Below are 15,622 nucleotides of genomic sequence, written 5' to 3'. Positions count from 1 at the left end.
GAAAAATCCATTTCTCTTCCAGGAAAATTTGATGAATTTTTGGAAAAAATAAAAAAAATTGCGATTATCTCGTTCCCATGCGTCCTGGCGCAAAAATAATGAATTTTAGGTTTCCCTATGGAAACGCTGCCATTGGCATTTGACATTTGACACTGCTTTCATTAATTAGTCAAGCAGTGAACAAGATGGTCTGGATCGAATTGGTCATCGGGGCCACGGCCTGGCATGTCGATGAATCTTAATTACCCTATAATGAAGTTAATTACCGAGGAAGGCCATAGCCTTTCACCCTTTTACTCGTAAATGGGCTGTTAATCCTCCCCGTACCTTATAAGACGATAACTTTCCACTCTTTTCCCTCATAAGTCGTATCTCCTTCGACCTCCACCAAGGACTACCACCAGTTCCCAATTGAATTCACTGATATTTACTTGTCTATTCATCACTGAAACTGCCGGCATTCGATTCTACTAATGATCACTCTCGAATTGGCTGTAATAGGGACGACAGCCTGGGGATTTTAATGAATTAGATTCTCATGTTTCAAGTTCAATGAGACACTCCCTGTCTACATTCAGTAGCATTTACGCCCAGGCAATCCCCGAGTACTACCTCCAGAGTAGATTGCTCCCTATATCCTTTCATTTCATTGTTCCTGAAAAGACAATGAGATCGCTGAAACGACGAGCACATCCTCAACATCCAAACACAACTCATCCTCTACGAAAATATAACCAGTGGTATTTCCTTGATTTATCTCACAATATTTTTAAATATTTGAAATTTTTACACCTGTCTCTTCTGCATCGGCTGATCTCACAGGAGTTTATCAGAATATATTTCTGGATGCAGAATTAATTTGCACGGGAATTTTAGGGTTCCAAGTAAAAAATTATGTAAGTAATGTGTCAAGGGGTGGAGTACACAATTGTAGAGTTGTGGAGATCGACGCAGGAGGAATGATAAAAGTGGATTTTTAATGAAAGATTGAACAATCGAGTCTACTATCAGACAGTTGCAATCAGCCAGCCGATGCCCAGCCAAGCGTGAATGTGCTCTAACAAATTTATTAAGCCGTCTCGACCGGCGGCGAACCTGACGGATGGGAACTGTGTACGGATTCATAATTAAATCCATTGTATGTGGAGCAGAAACCTGATTAAATACCCCTAGAGTATATAAAAAAGTACAATAAAAAGATAATAATAATAATAATAATAATCTTCATATGCACATGCGAAAATTTGATCTCACTTTTTATTGTTGGTAAAAATTTCGAGGTTTTTGGGGATAAAATTATTCGCGGGGTTTCGTGGTTATTTATTGCGATAATCTGGATGAATAAACAATGAAACAGTAAGTTGGAGTGAAATCGATCTGCTATTTTTCACAAGTAGATAGATATCATGGGGAACATAAAAAGGTGCCGCATGTGGATATATTGGAAGATTGAAATTTCGAGAATGCCCTGGTAATTGATCGAGTCCCCGCGGTGTGCGTTATGCCAGGATGGCGACGGTGGGGTTTAATTGTCCGACATACCAGACGGTGGCCAGGATTTTAAATCGATGATTATCAGAATGCATTTCAAGTTCCCCCCGATTCACCATTCACTTTTATCGTCCGATTTTTTCACTGATATTTAATGAAATCAAATCGCGAGAACTGTTATACCCTGACTTGAGAATTTCCGAGGTCTACGTCAATCGAAATTTCTCGCTAAAAAATCAGAGGAGACTGACGCCTGTAATTAAAATATCTCCAGTGAGAATTTTTCTTTGTGAGAACAAATATTTTTTTTGCCTGCTATTCCGAAATAAATTCAATTATATTTTTATTTTATTTTCATTACAAAATGAAAAAGCGAGTGAACACGAAGAATATTTCAATATATTGTTATAGATTTTATTTATCGATTCAATTTTGTGTGCATGGGGGGAACACCGGTAAAATGAAACCTGGCGAACGGTGAAATACTTCAAGTTGTTCGGATTAAAGAATACTACCGTGAATTCTTCTTACAAAGTACCACATGACACCGATTAAGTGTATGTTGGCTACTGTATAACCCGATGGTTAAAAAGCCAAAGGACTCAGCGTGCCTTATTCCCTGGTATTCAAAGCTTCATGGATGCATTGGCACAAGTGCATTGTCGTGCCTGATATATACGTTAGCCAACAATCGATGACCCTCGGGGGTCAACCAGCACCTACGCTCTCCTCCTCCAGTGAATAAACCCGAGAAATTTTTTTTAACCCAGTGAAAAAAAAAAACAACCAATAAAAATTACCGGAAAAAAAGGAAGAATGCAACGCGATTTGCAATTCATCGGGAGGCTGGAGAAAGCTTCGTAAATCTTTCGCATCGTCCTTTATCCTTCAAACGATGAGGATACACACGGAGTCTTATATCATTCCCTCTTATTTGATCTCGAGACTACTCGCACGAAAGTGAGAGTTCATTTTACTCTCGTTGGTATTTAGACAAAAAAAAACGCTTTGTCTAATACACGCAACGGCAGGCACGTCATAAAAATTCGTGAGTAAAATCTTTCAGACGTCACAATTTTTTTTATTTTCTGATGAAATTTTCTGAAAAAATTGTTGATCATGTCCATAAAATGTGGAAATGATTTTTATTTCGTGTCGATGCGATCAATAATTCGCCAGAGAATCCAAAAAACCTATGCTCTTCTTCTGAATTCTTCAGGAATTCTTGATTTTTTGTTATTATTAGCGTAACATCCTCCACCACAGTTCCAATATAATAATAATAATTCCAATATTTTTATATTTGATAATTCCCTACTGTTGCAGCTCCTGCCTGTGTGCACAGTAATTGGATCCTTTTTATAAACAATTTTTTATAAAATATGTACATGTCTTCAGGAATTCTTGATTTTTTGTTATTATTAGCGCAACATAATTATTATATTATTTAAAGTGTTACAACATAAAATAACGGATACGGACACGCAATATCTTAAGTTCAGTATCCACAGCTTAGAATATAGCATCAATCATGAAATACTTTATCTTGAACTGTGTACCTCTTAATAAATCTGCAAATATTCACGTGGGCATAGGACACATTGAGATCATAATGTTTCACGACAATGATAAAGCGCCTATAATGTTCATACCACGTAACGATATTCCTGCTTTGTAAAACTGATACGGGGCTTAAATTTGATTTATAACAATTTCAGAATTAAAAAATTAAATACATGATAAAAATGAAAGGAAGGATGGAGGAATAAACGCAATGTGTTGGTACACCTCTAAGGACGAGTGCGTGGCCAACACTGACGTTGACATACAATCAGGAATGCTCTCTCTTACCTTATTTGAAACTCACCACTACAAACCACCAGGATAAATATAACCTGGTACTGGTGCACTGGGTTACATAAACCCCATGTGCATATGTCCTTAAACAATAGTGGCCTCTTTAATTATCCCCAGAAATTCTGATTCACCAGCTCAATCCTGTCCTCTTGCATTCCTTTTAAAGTATCAATAAACAAAATCTATATTAATAAAAAAAATACCAATCATTAATTTATATGGGACTCTAATTGATCTTAATATTGAAATAAATTGAAATAAATTTAAATAAATTGAAATAAATTGAGTACTTGGCAGTGCGCGATTGACAGATTGTCAACTTCGATTAAAAAAAAAATAAAAAAATCCATATCATAGAATTATTAAGTGATTTCACCGGAGAATTTGAAATTAAACTTTCTTCTAGTGTCACCAACGAACAAAGACACGGTGCACAGTGGATCAAGATGTAATTTGGATTGTATATGTAATTATAATTGAATTGCGTGATATCACCGGGAATTCGAGGGAAAAAGTTACTCTAGTGACCCAGTTTCTCTTCCTCAATAAAAAGTAGAACCCGGTCAGTTCATTGATGCGGTTTGAATGACAATTGTCCTCGAAATGAAATAATCCATGAGCTATCATTAAAAATCTCGATCATGAAAAAACATGCAAATGTTTAGGTACGCATTGTCATTGACCCCGGATGTCTTTCCGGGGCAGAAAATGAGTATGTCCTCTACCGTTGATCTGGGCATGACTTCTCAATGGTAATAGGACGTTGATAAAAATCAACGTGATATAACGTCATGATTTTTTTTTTCACTTGTAGCTCAACGAACCGTGGAGTCGAGTTACCGAAACCGTATTAACGGCACCTCAACAGTGAATCTAATTTGTTCCCCACAGCGAGAAGAAAGATTCACCACCGGGGGGGTTCACCATTCACGACCCCTAAGGATCAGAGCCTTGACCTGTGCTTCATGCAAATCCTCAAATCATGACTTGACACCATGAATTCAACGATGAGAATTCAATGTTTGTTTCGGTAGAGTGAATTATGCGGAATGGATTTCTGGATGTATTTCCAACACTCAATTTCCATTTGCACGAATACCATCTATTCACAGTCATTCCTGTCTTTGATATGTGAATAAATTCTTCACTCTCCTAACTTTTCGATTTAGACGACTTTGAAAAAATATTTTGAAGGTTTTTGTGAACTCTAATCGTGATTGCATTTCAAAGTGAAAGGTTTTGAGAAGAATATCGGAGGAGTCTGGTTGATTTTTTTTACAGATAAAACCGTTATCTTCACATTGTTCGGGATTTATTATATGTTCATGAAATTGTTTGTACAGCAGTTTTGAATTAAAATTTCAACAAATTGCTGAGCTCGGTAGAAAAATTGTATCACCCAGATTTATCATTGCCTGCAGTGGTCAAGTGAAAAAATCCAGATTATGTTAATTATCCCCCGAGACCGAAACCCCTCATTAATCCAAAAATATCTCGTCTCCAATAAAAAAGGAAAAGGAAAAATGGACGTCCTTGTGGGTCGTATCCCCGAGCCAATTGAAGGTGAAACCCCAGGAAAAAAAAACCAAAAATAAAAATAATAAAACAATGAAAAAAGTGAAAAGCATTCGGGGATCTAGATAGGATTCATGAGAAATTCCTGGGTAATGGGGTGCGTGGCGGAACGGAGTTACGACCTTGACTATCCGTGTATCTTATTTCGAGGAACTTTATTCGCAAATGCAAGGCACACACACGTGGTCCAAGAAGTATGAAGCCCCTTCGGATTACAGCAAGGAGTAAAGAGGGTAAGGCAAATCGTTAGATTCACCCTTGCATACCATAAATCGTAGCAAAGTCGAGGTGAGTAATACGAGGCTCCTCGCGTGTATACGATTTCACGTATAATTTTCTATCCAGTGGCAATTAATTTCCCCCATGAAAACGATATTTGCGAGATGCTAGAAAGGATGAGCCTCTCCGGTCATTCGTACAGATAAAATTCAGTGAGATTGCGAAAAAAAAAATAAATAAATTCAGCAGATAAAAATGACTAGCCATGTTCAAACATTGATAAACACATCGACTCGTGATGAAAGAAGATGAAGAAGAAGAAGAAGCCACTGAAAAATGAATGAGGAAGTTGGCTGATCCTGATGGTCATGTCTCTAGTACGGAACTATCATTATTTCCCTCTTATTTTCCCCCCGAATGGCTGTCGGCACCTGTGGAGACAATTACACATGGCCATGTACGTACATACGCATACAGCCTATCTACCTGAGATGCGTGTTCGTTTCGCTCAACCCTTCCAATGGATTTTATCCACCGGCATAACCGGGACTACCATAGCTAGGTGCATTCTGATGTGGGGGACCCCAAAGGGGACGCTAACAGAAAATTCTCCAGCTTGGAGGACACCAAACGGATCCCTTTACAACGTTTCCTGTTAGCTGTGTTATTCCGATGCACTTACGCTCTTTGTCCGCATCTCTCTTGGCATTTTATTTTTTTCCCGTTGTTCTATCTTCCAGCAGACTGAACAATTTGCTCTCACCCTGAGATTTATATGGGCTCCTCTACCATCGGACTATTCCGAACTTGTACTGTTATATCCCTCTAGGATTATCCTCGTTTATTCTCCAGGCTTTTCATATTCTCCAGGTAAATCCAATGACCAATGAACCAATGAACTTTTCAATTGATATTTTGCCAATTGATAAATATTCTGTTTGCGAAAATTTTTATAAATTGATGAATTGAGGATTTTTATTTTTATTCCAATAAAATTTTCTAAATAAATTTGGTAAGTAAAAACATTCATCTGCCTCGTTGAAGATGTTCACCGTCCGGATGTCATCAATCGTTGAGGACGGATGCACTGACATTTTAGATCTGAAACCCTTGGAGTATTCGTTGTCCTCGGTCAGTCGAGTTTTATTGTCCACTTGAATCCTCCGAGAGACAATATGCAGTAACACTGAGGTGGTGTTTATGGGGCGGTGATTCGAGGCAAAAGAAAGAAACCGCGTCAACCATTCCCTTCGCATCACCTTTTACTATTCTGATTTACGCATTTTCAAGAAATACCCATAAAAATCCTCCACCACAGTTTCAATATAATAATAATAATTCCAATATTTTTATATTTGATAATTCCCTACTGTTGCAGCTCCTGCCTGTGTGCACAGTAACTGGAGCCTTTTTATAAACAATTTTTTATAAAATATTTACATGTCAATTTGCCCATGAATTTTTACACCTCTCTATAAGTATTCATGACGCCAAATATAATCGATCATGAATTAAACAAAACGTAAATTTGAATTTTCGTGTAGCTTTTACGAAAAAAAAAAGGAGCGATGCCACCGTCCTCTCGTATATATAAAATCCTGCTGGTTAACATCCGGCAACCTTGAGCATTGGATTTTCCTCTGGCCATTACTCCTACGGCGCCGGTCTCTTTCGTATACGTATTCTGTTGTATGCCATGAACCCAACGATTTGCTCTCGTCCCAACGATTTATATTACTCCCGCAAATGGCTGGTACTGTTACCAGTGGTGCCTTCTTCTTGGAGAATAATCCCCCTCAGCCCCCACCCCCTCCACCCTCTTCTCGGCTCCTTTATTCTCCCGCCCTTCAAGTAGGACGCGTGTCGTCCAAGGGGGGCCCCATACTCAGGAAAAAGGATTCCCATGAAAAGAGTTAAATGGACTCCTCGGAATCATTTCAAATGGTTTTACCCTCGGTATATCTGGAACATTGGGCACCGAGTTCCACTGGCAAATGTACACCGGGTACTGATGTAAGAGGATCCGATGATAGAAACAGATGTACAAAACCGATTGTGAAAAACGAGAAATGAAAGGAATGGATAGAATCGAATGAAAATAAAGGTAGAGAAATGATTTGAGATAAAGCTGTGGAGCCGGTCATACCGGACGATAATGGCGACTAGAAGGGGATGGCTTTCGGAGGACATAACTCTTTATCACTATGCATAACGACCCAAGATTACGAGTAAGGTAAAATTAGAAAGCGGCTACAAAAGTTTTGTGTCTTTTCCATAGGTGGATACACTTTAATTGTCATATTAAAAACGGTAAAATCAGGGGTTAGATTAGAAGATTGGTTACCATACATGGGACATTCACCAGATGTGGATGCACTAGTGGGGACTGTCTGTGTAATGACGATAATCACAAGTATTTCTGGGAAGAATTTTTTTCAATCCGAGACCAGTAAGAAACCTATCAATTGACGGTACTGAGAATTTATCATGGGAATTTCTTCCTGAAAATGTCGCGATGGGTGTAGAATTTTTGATATTTATGTACTGATGAAGAAAATCAATTGTCCTTCGAGATGTGAATGAAAAATGGTATCACCATCTTGTAAATGTTTTAATCATACCGTTGACGAGTGAAAATTCCACGTGGTTACGTGACCCTGTGAATTCACACAACTTGGTGGAGAATAGTGCCAGGGGAACTCGATGGTTTTGTTGTATTTCTTTTTTTTTCTCGTCAAGCCTTGCACGTCCTCGTAATCAGAATGAACAGTAGGGTTTGGCCTTATGGGAAATGTGAAAGTGTGTTCCCAATGCGTGGGTGTCGCCGATCTCACGCAATTCTTCTCCTTTCAGTTGATTTCCTAGTGGCATGAATTCGTAAGTCCCTCAACTCATCCCCACACTTCGCAGTCTTGAATTTTCTTTTCTCTTCAACTCTCTTATAAAATTACAAATAAATATTCATGCTGGGGGATGAGACAAGTAATCTCTGGGATATCATTAAACCCCTCCGCCGTTGAGTTGAACATTTCACTGGGTAATCCCCATTAAAATTGTCATATCGACAATCAGAAGAGTTTGGTTGCTGGTGAGTGAAAAAAAAAATTGTTTGGGTAAGTTGAAAACAGCGTGTCCACTTGTTAGACCATTAAATCGTCCAGTGGAGTAGCCAGAGTTGGACCCTTTGATCGACCGCTCCATGTATACCGTTGAGCTTCACCAATAAGACCGCTGACGTAACTCCTCAACAGGCAATCTCACTCGACGATCAAACTCAAACTCTCTTTTCAGTATCTTCGTTCCCCTTTCATCTCTCCAGGTATTGGCTCTTTTCTTTCTCCAGGTCTGTCTTCTCATCTCCTCCTGACTCCGTTCTACCTCTTCAGTTTCGTCGTTGTCGTTGTCATCCAGTGCTCCCCGCTGTACCGTTATCATCCTCAGGGCTTCTGGGATCAGACGTGTAATTTATATATCGTTCAAGTATATATAAACCCATATCCGTTCTCCAGTCCTGCGAAAATATCTCATGTTTTTTCCACTCCTTTAGAAAAACTCCAGACATTTTTTGTCGCTGTTTTCATTTCAGTTAATTTCCTTCTTATTTTTTTTTTTATTCTTTTTTTTTGTGCTTTTGAGTGTGTGGCCTCTGTGGTTTCGCTGGCAGTCCTCGTCGCCTTGAAAAAATCATCACTCAAACCAACACAATGCACGAGCCCAAGCAATTACGATCACGTTAAGCAGTTACCAAACTGTTAACTCCTTCAAAGACTGTTTTTATGTACCTCATTCGTTTTGTTGTGGATTTGTTTTGGGAGGGGTAAAAAATAGGGTATACAATGAGATTGAGAAACAGATGTTCTCGAGTTGAGCAGGTATTCTCGTTAAATTAACCCTCCCCACAGCCACCCCCTGGTCGATCAACTGGCGAGATCCCAGGGTATGATAAAAAATCGCTGCGTCACGGAATATAGAATCACGAAAAATATAAATTTTTTTTTCAGAGACAAAATAAGGATAAAATGATGAATAAAAAAAACGGGAGGAGAGTATCGGTGGAGAGGATCGCCGTCTTGAGAGTCAGCTACTTCAAGAGACTGCTGACCTTTTCGACTTCCTTCTCGGGCTCCACGTCTGAGAAGGTCTGAAGGGGGTATTCCTGGTTACGCCCTCGGTATATTATCCACCGTGTATTTCCAACATACTGAGCGCAGACAAACTCCAATCTCAACTCCTAAAAACGTGTAAATTGCTTGGGGCTAGGAGGTAATAATGCTCGGGCACTTTCAATGTATCCCGAACCAGCTACACCATCAACGAGGATCGGGTTGGCTCGGGTATTTTACGATGCGTGGTTAAGATGAGGTAGAGGTAAAAATTGTGGATACGTTGTTGATACCCATCACTATCATTTATTCATAGGAGGGGGGAATTTTTCAATGGCGAGTTGGGTATCGACAAATTGTCTTGCCAATGGATATTTATCAACTTTACATATGGGAAATTGGAAACAAAGGGTTATCTTATCGACGAGGGGAGAATCAATTTATTCTGCACTTTACATTGAAAAAATATGTAATTCCCAAGTGACGGTACATTTTACCTGGAATTTAACGGATATTTATTTCAAAAAAATTATTCCACATTGCGTATCAAATATTTGTGCTCAATTCTATTTGTCTTAACAAGACCGACAGCCTCTCAAAGGATCAAAATGGCGGAAGAGTAAGACAACTCTTCAATTCAATTCTGTGATTCTGTTAAAAAAAAAAAGAGAAAATGATGATGGGAGTTATTCGCATTTTTCTCCTCTTGTAGAAAACTCACTTCACATTACAATACCTGACGGACAGAGAATAGATGATAAACCGTAACTCTAAAAATTGTCGAACAAATGCGGCTATAAACAGAATAGCAGAAATTCCTGGAGTTGATTTCCAGTTTATTTGCAATGCCTCAGAAAGAAATCCCTCCGAATGACCCACGATTTATTCAGGATATATAACTTGTACCCGACTAGTCTCTCGCGACGGGGGCATACGCGCATGCAAATGGAGCGTATACGTTGGTCCTGATGCGGTCACGTCCATTAGGATTGATCGGCAACATTAATACAAGTTAGTGCCGACATGGTACTCCTTGGTCGGTTTATCCCGACAGCGATCTTTGATCTCCCCTATCTCAAAGTTTAACCATTCTCAAACGTTTACTTGAGAATCTATTTGTGTTATGCACTTATTCTTCACTGGACTTCCGCCTCCTGTGAGAATAACTCACTCACAATAAATAAATCACAATAAATAAATCACAATAAATAAATAAAAATTTTACAAATTAACTAATTAAACTATTCCCCTAAATTTCATATTCACGTGATATACCAAGTGCGGTTATTATTGCCACTTGTGCAAAAACGGTAGCCGTACATCGATGGAGAAAACGATTTGTGTTACTACCGTTGCGTGATATCGATCGATCACCCCGATGTACTCACTTAATGATTATACCCCGTTTGTCGATAATTAAAACACGTAAAATCCTTATGTAATGATTATACCCAGCAATCCAGTTTACTCGTTATTCCGTCTCAACTTGTACATAAGCTTCGGACCACGAGACTCAACACGCATCACAGACACATTAAATATACATGTAACTCCCATCACGCGGTCATCATCGAGACGTGTTATCCAGTGTAAATACCTTTTGAGGCTTTTTTTTTAGAAGATGTAAAAAAAGGAATTAGTTCGCGTGTTCACGACCTTGGGTGTACCGGAATTCTGTGGTCCCCCAGGATCGAGAGCCTTAGAATTCTCGTGAAATGAAGGTGTGGTTAGGGATCCCGCAGACATTGATCCATTCTGCGGAGATATAAAATTATCATCGCATGCTAACACTTGCGAAAATAATTAATGGCAATTAAAGTTGAAGAAAAATTAAATAAAATACATAGAAAGCAATCTGCAATGATTTTCCAAATTTTGAGGCTCCAATCGTCAACTCCTATCCGAGGAGAACAATGAACATCAAGATTCCGCTATAAATAAATGAAAAATGAAAAACTCTTTAAAATTTTCAACAAAAAATAATAACTCGGCATTAAATTTTAGCGGAATAATTACACGGTGTATGAAAATAAACTGAAACTGAAGACTGCACTGAGAGGTACAAACGAGTGCGGCCTGAGGCCCAGAATACAAAGGAGAAAAATTACGACTGACCAAGGCAGTAAAGGTATCGCAAACACGGTGTTATAGAACGGGGTACACACTGACCGCGAGTCCTGTCCAAGATATCCTGGAAGAAATGACGAATAAAAAGTAGGCTTTTGTATAAAAAAATGAGAATGAAGAAGTGAGTGAAAAAAATAAGGGAAAAAAAGGGAATTACAAGTGGCTTGTTTGGTGCGGCATGCCACAATGTGCTTTTGGGAGGTTGAAGCTATTTAAGTTAAGGGATTGGGCAACACCCTCTCGCAATCATAGTGATTATCCCTCGAGTGTATTACGATGCAAATGCTGGTTAATTTTCACAACGGTGTTTTTTCATCTACGGGAAGCAAACTTGCTCACTGGTCTTTGTGTCCCAAGCGGATTTTCTACCACTCCTTGGACTCTGGGTGTATGGAGTCCTGGAGAAGAGAGGGGCTAAAACGAATGAATGTACAAGGGAGAAAAGGGTGGACGGCTGAGATTTATGCGAGGAAGAGTGCACAGCGTGCCAGAGACGAGAGGGGAATGAGGAGAGAGAGAAAAAAAAATCACAGCCAGGAGAGGAGAGAAAAAAAAATGAAAGCAGAGGGAAAAAAATCTGCAGAATGAAAGAAGAGGGAAAATAAAAAGATTGAAGACGCGAGAGGCCAAGGTAATGACCATGGACCGGCTCGGTAAGTTTTCGTATACGATGTCTGCATGGTGTACTAAAAGTTTTGGCTTTTATGTGTATTGTGACTGGGAGGTGTATGTACATTCACCAGAGGTGGATGTGAGTTTAAAGTCGCAACGTCAAAAAGCCCTCCGTCCAAACCTTTGGCCATAAATTATTTCACGGATTTTTAAAGCCACCAGGCTAATGTACCAACGCGAACGTAAAGAATCTTATATTGACGTACGTAACAAACCGGTCAAAATAAGGGAGTTGGCTGTGTTGCAACTGAGACATTCCAAAAAACCCCGTGCCAATTTCCGTCCTCAAAATTTTAATCCTCTCCATATTTTCTTATTTATCGCGTACTCTAAAATATTTCAGGAGCAAAATTGTGGTCTTCCATCGCATCGACTGGTGGTCCACTCCATGATCAAGTTTTCCTCAGTTCTATTCAGAGAAATTATCCCTTCGATTTATTATTTCAGGTTTGTAATATGTGAGAGTCTCTTTTCGCCGGGTATTTTATCCTAAGAAAAATGAAACATTTATGAATTGAATGGAGACACATGAATCGTACGAGGGAAAAATCTGCTCCAGACTGCATATTCGAAATGCCAGATGTGGGCACCAAACGGCCCTGAAGTTCGCTCGATCTTCGTATAAGGTTGAGCCAAAGAAATGAGAGTACTTCGTCTGCTCTTTCCAACTTCTTTTATAAATACCAGAATCTTGGATTCATCCGACCACCAGCACAGCTCACCACCTCGTGATTCCATTAAATTTTTCCAGTACAAAATTCCTAATTAATATTTATAATTAAAACAAAATTATCGTAGACTATCACTCCACATCATCACAAGGTTTTCTGGACATCTGATTTTTGTAGGACAATGAAAGAGCTGCACTGAAATATTTCAACAGAATGATTGACCGATTGTTGTTGCTTCAATGAGTGAAATGGGCTTCCTGATGAGAGTCAGGTAGACACATAGGGCCCCGATCATTCGATGAGTACGTCGACTTGATCCAAGGCCAATGGTGGGATGCATCTCCCTGAGAAATATGGTGAATAAAGTGAGACAGTCTGAGAGCTCGTCGCATACATGCTCAGAGTGAGGTTTCTTCATGGACCTTCTTTCTACCCCCAGACTGAAAAATCCACGACCTGAGCTAGGGAATCATAAAGAAAATACGCGGTTCAAGCGCCGGTTTATTGGCATGATCGGCGGCCTTGAAGGTTCATCGTCTTTAGTTGTGGCTCACACTGGGTTGTGTCTCACTGTGTCTGCGTTGGAGCCAAACGCTTGCACCAACATCCAACGCATATTGCTGAAACATCGGTTAAGATATTGGGGAAATACCGTGGGTGCACTATGATGTATACACCAGTCCCATGGAGGCATAAATAAAACAACCGCCTGTGCAAATACCTGATATGTTTGTCATCGGTCTTCACTATTGTTAGGTTTTTCATGTTTCCATTTTTTTTCAAACACAACACCTTGATCAACATACATCACTTATTCCAACATACATCACTTATACGCTATTTACGTCAGATATACGATGTATTGATTTATTTTAAATTTCCCTTGTCCTGGAATTATTTCTCATACAATTATAACTCTCCTTTTTTCATTATTGAATTTATCATTGGGAAAAGATTTTTCCAGAGTGCTTTGCCATCTGTTGTTCAGCGAACCATTATCTATCACCAGAGAATGACATTTGAAAGGATTCGTCTACCGAGGCTATCCCTAAAAAAAATTCAGACAAAAGGCTCTTTGCATCAACAAATGAGAGATATTTTTGTATTCAATTCAGTGACTGAGGTGTTGAGGATGACATTGTCCGAGGCACCTGTCACTTGGAATTCCTGTAGCACTCTTTCAGCAACTTCCATATGGAGCATTAGACGAGTGCCAATATGAAATTGATAGTCACCACTGCACGTCGTACGCATGGAAAAACGTGGCAGACAAAAGAGTCCAAATATAAAATTTCGCTCGAGTGTACCGTAAGAAATAAATTAAAAAAAAATAAATTGGCACCGTAAACACTTCATGAGTTCAAACATTTTCACGATATAAAATCTCCAAATGAAAGTATCTCACTGACATTCACATTATTTTTATCAACCACTGGACGATAATTTCGTCGATCTAAAACATAAAATCACCTAGATCTTTATCGTTTCACAAAAGGTGGGCAATGGGAAATGGAAAACCAGGATATATCCTGGTGTGGCTAGGGCTGGGACGCTAGTCGAGAGAATCCGATCCCATTTGCGTGGGTGAACCAGGATATCTGGTTTTTATTTTCAAGTGAAAAGACCAGGAAGTTGCCAAGCATAGAGTTAAAACAGTGCTAGCAACTTCATCACCTCAATGAAATTTAAGTCAAGTCTCATCCTTTTATCACCTTTTATTATCCTGGCCTGGATCTTTAAACGCATCCTGAATAATCCAGTAATACCAGACTTAGATCTCAACTTTGTTTATATCATCAATGAAAAGTTTTCATTACCCAAGCTAGGACTTGAAAATCAATCCACATGATTGCTCAACTCAAATCAAGTCGCCAGCCACCTAAAAACATTCTGAAACCATTCGATTCCTTTCCTACAACGAATTAAGAAATGCTTCTCAGGAAAGCGTGTGCTCCTAAAGTGACAGGTGATAAAATATCCAAGTGCCTTACAATTTCATTGAAAGCATGAGCAAAATATAGAGGGAAGCAGTGAAAAAAAGCAGAAGAATAAAAGGAAGAGGGAGCACAACATTCAAAGATGACGGGGGAAGTAATCATTCTGAGAAGGGGAAGTGAGACTCGTATATATACAAGTGAAACTCTTGGAGTGGACTGAGCTTCCGCGGCGTCTGGCAAAAGGATCTCAGTGAGAGGAAAAGGAGGATGTGCTAAAATAAGAGCAAACCCTGGTGGAGGAAAAAAAAAATTGACAGGGCGTGCGTAACACCTGTCATCCTGGTCCAAGGCACTTGGCATTGCGAGATACTTAACTTCATTTAACTCGTGCGTTACTCCATTAAGTATACGCTCGACATCTGGGACGTGCCTCTGAGCATCTACCAACTACGTCACCATTCCTTTCAACTGTCTAACTTGCACTAATGCATATTACTGAAATATATAGCCTCGTGGCTGATAGATGGATAAATTTTATTTTCCGCAAGAACTCATTACTCTCCGAGTCACGTACCTCCTCTGAGTTTTCAGGTAGATATTGTACATGAGAAAGTATTTTACACCTTCTCTCAGTCATTCGTGTTCTTGTCCTTGCAAGGTTGAGCTTCTCAGGGCATTATATTTTTACATGTTTTTTTTTTATTGTTATTATTACCGTTTTCGTAGTCTACCTTTTACCTAGTGCAATCCTGGCAAGATCGCATTTCATATTTCAGAGTGCGCGATTAACTGCTTTACCCCTGGCTAATCTCGGGGGAGAATCTCCGGAATTGAACTGAAAATATAATGGTCAGGATAATTGTGGCGATGGAAAATATTGCGGGTGAAGGAATTCGAAGGAAAAATATCATGACGACTCGGTGACGTCAGTAAATTCTGGATCTTATTGAGTGGTATTTTCAGGATATCT

The sequence above is a fragment of the Fopius arisanus genome, unplaced genomic scaffold (assembly GCF_000806365.1).
Source record: "Fopius arisanus strain USDA-PBARC FA_bdor unplaced genomic scaffold, ASM80636v1 scaffold00050, whole genome shotgun sequence".
In the NCBI taxonomy this organism is placed as follows: Eukaryota; Metazoa; Arthropoda; class Insecta; order Hymenoptera; family Braconidae; genus Fopius; species Fopius arisanus.
Note: the sequence above shows the minus strand (reverse complement) of the source record.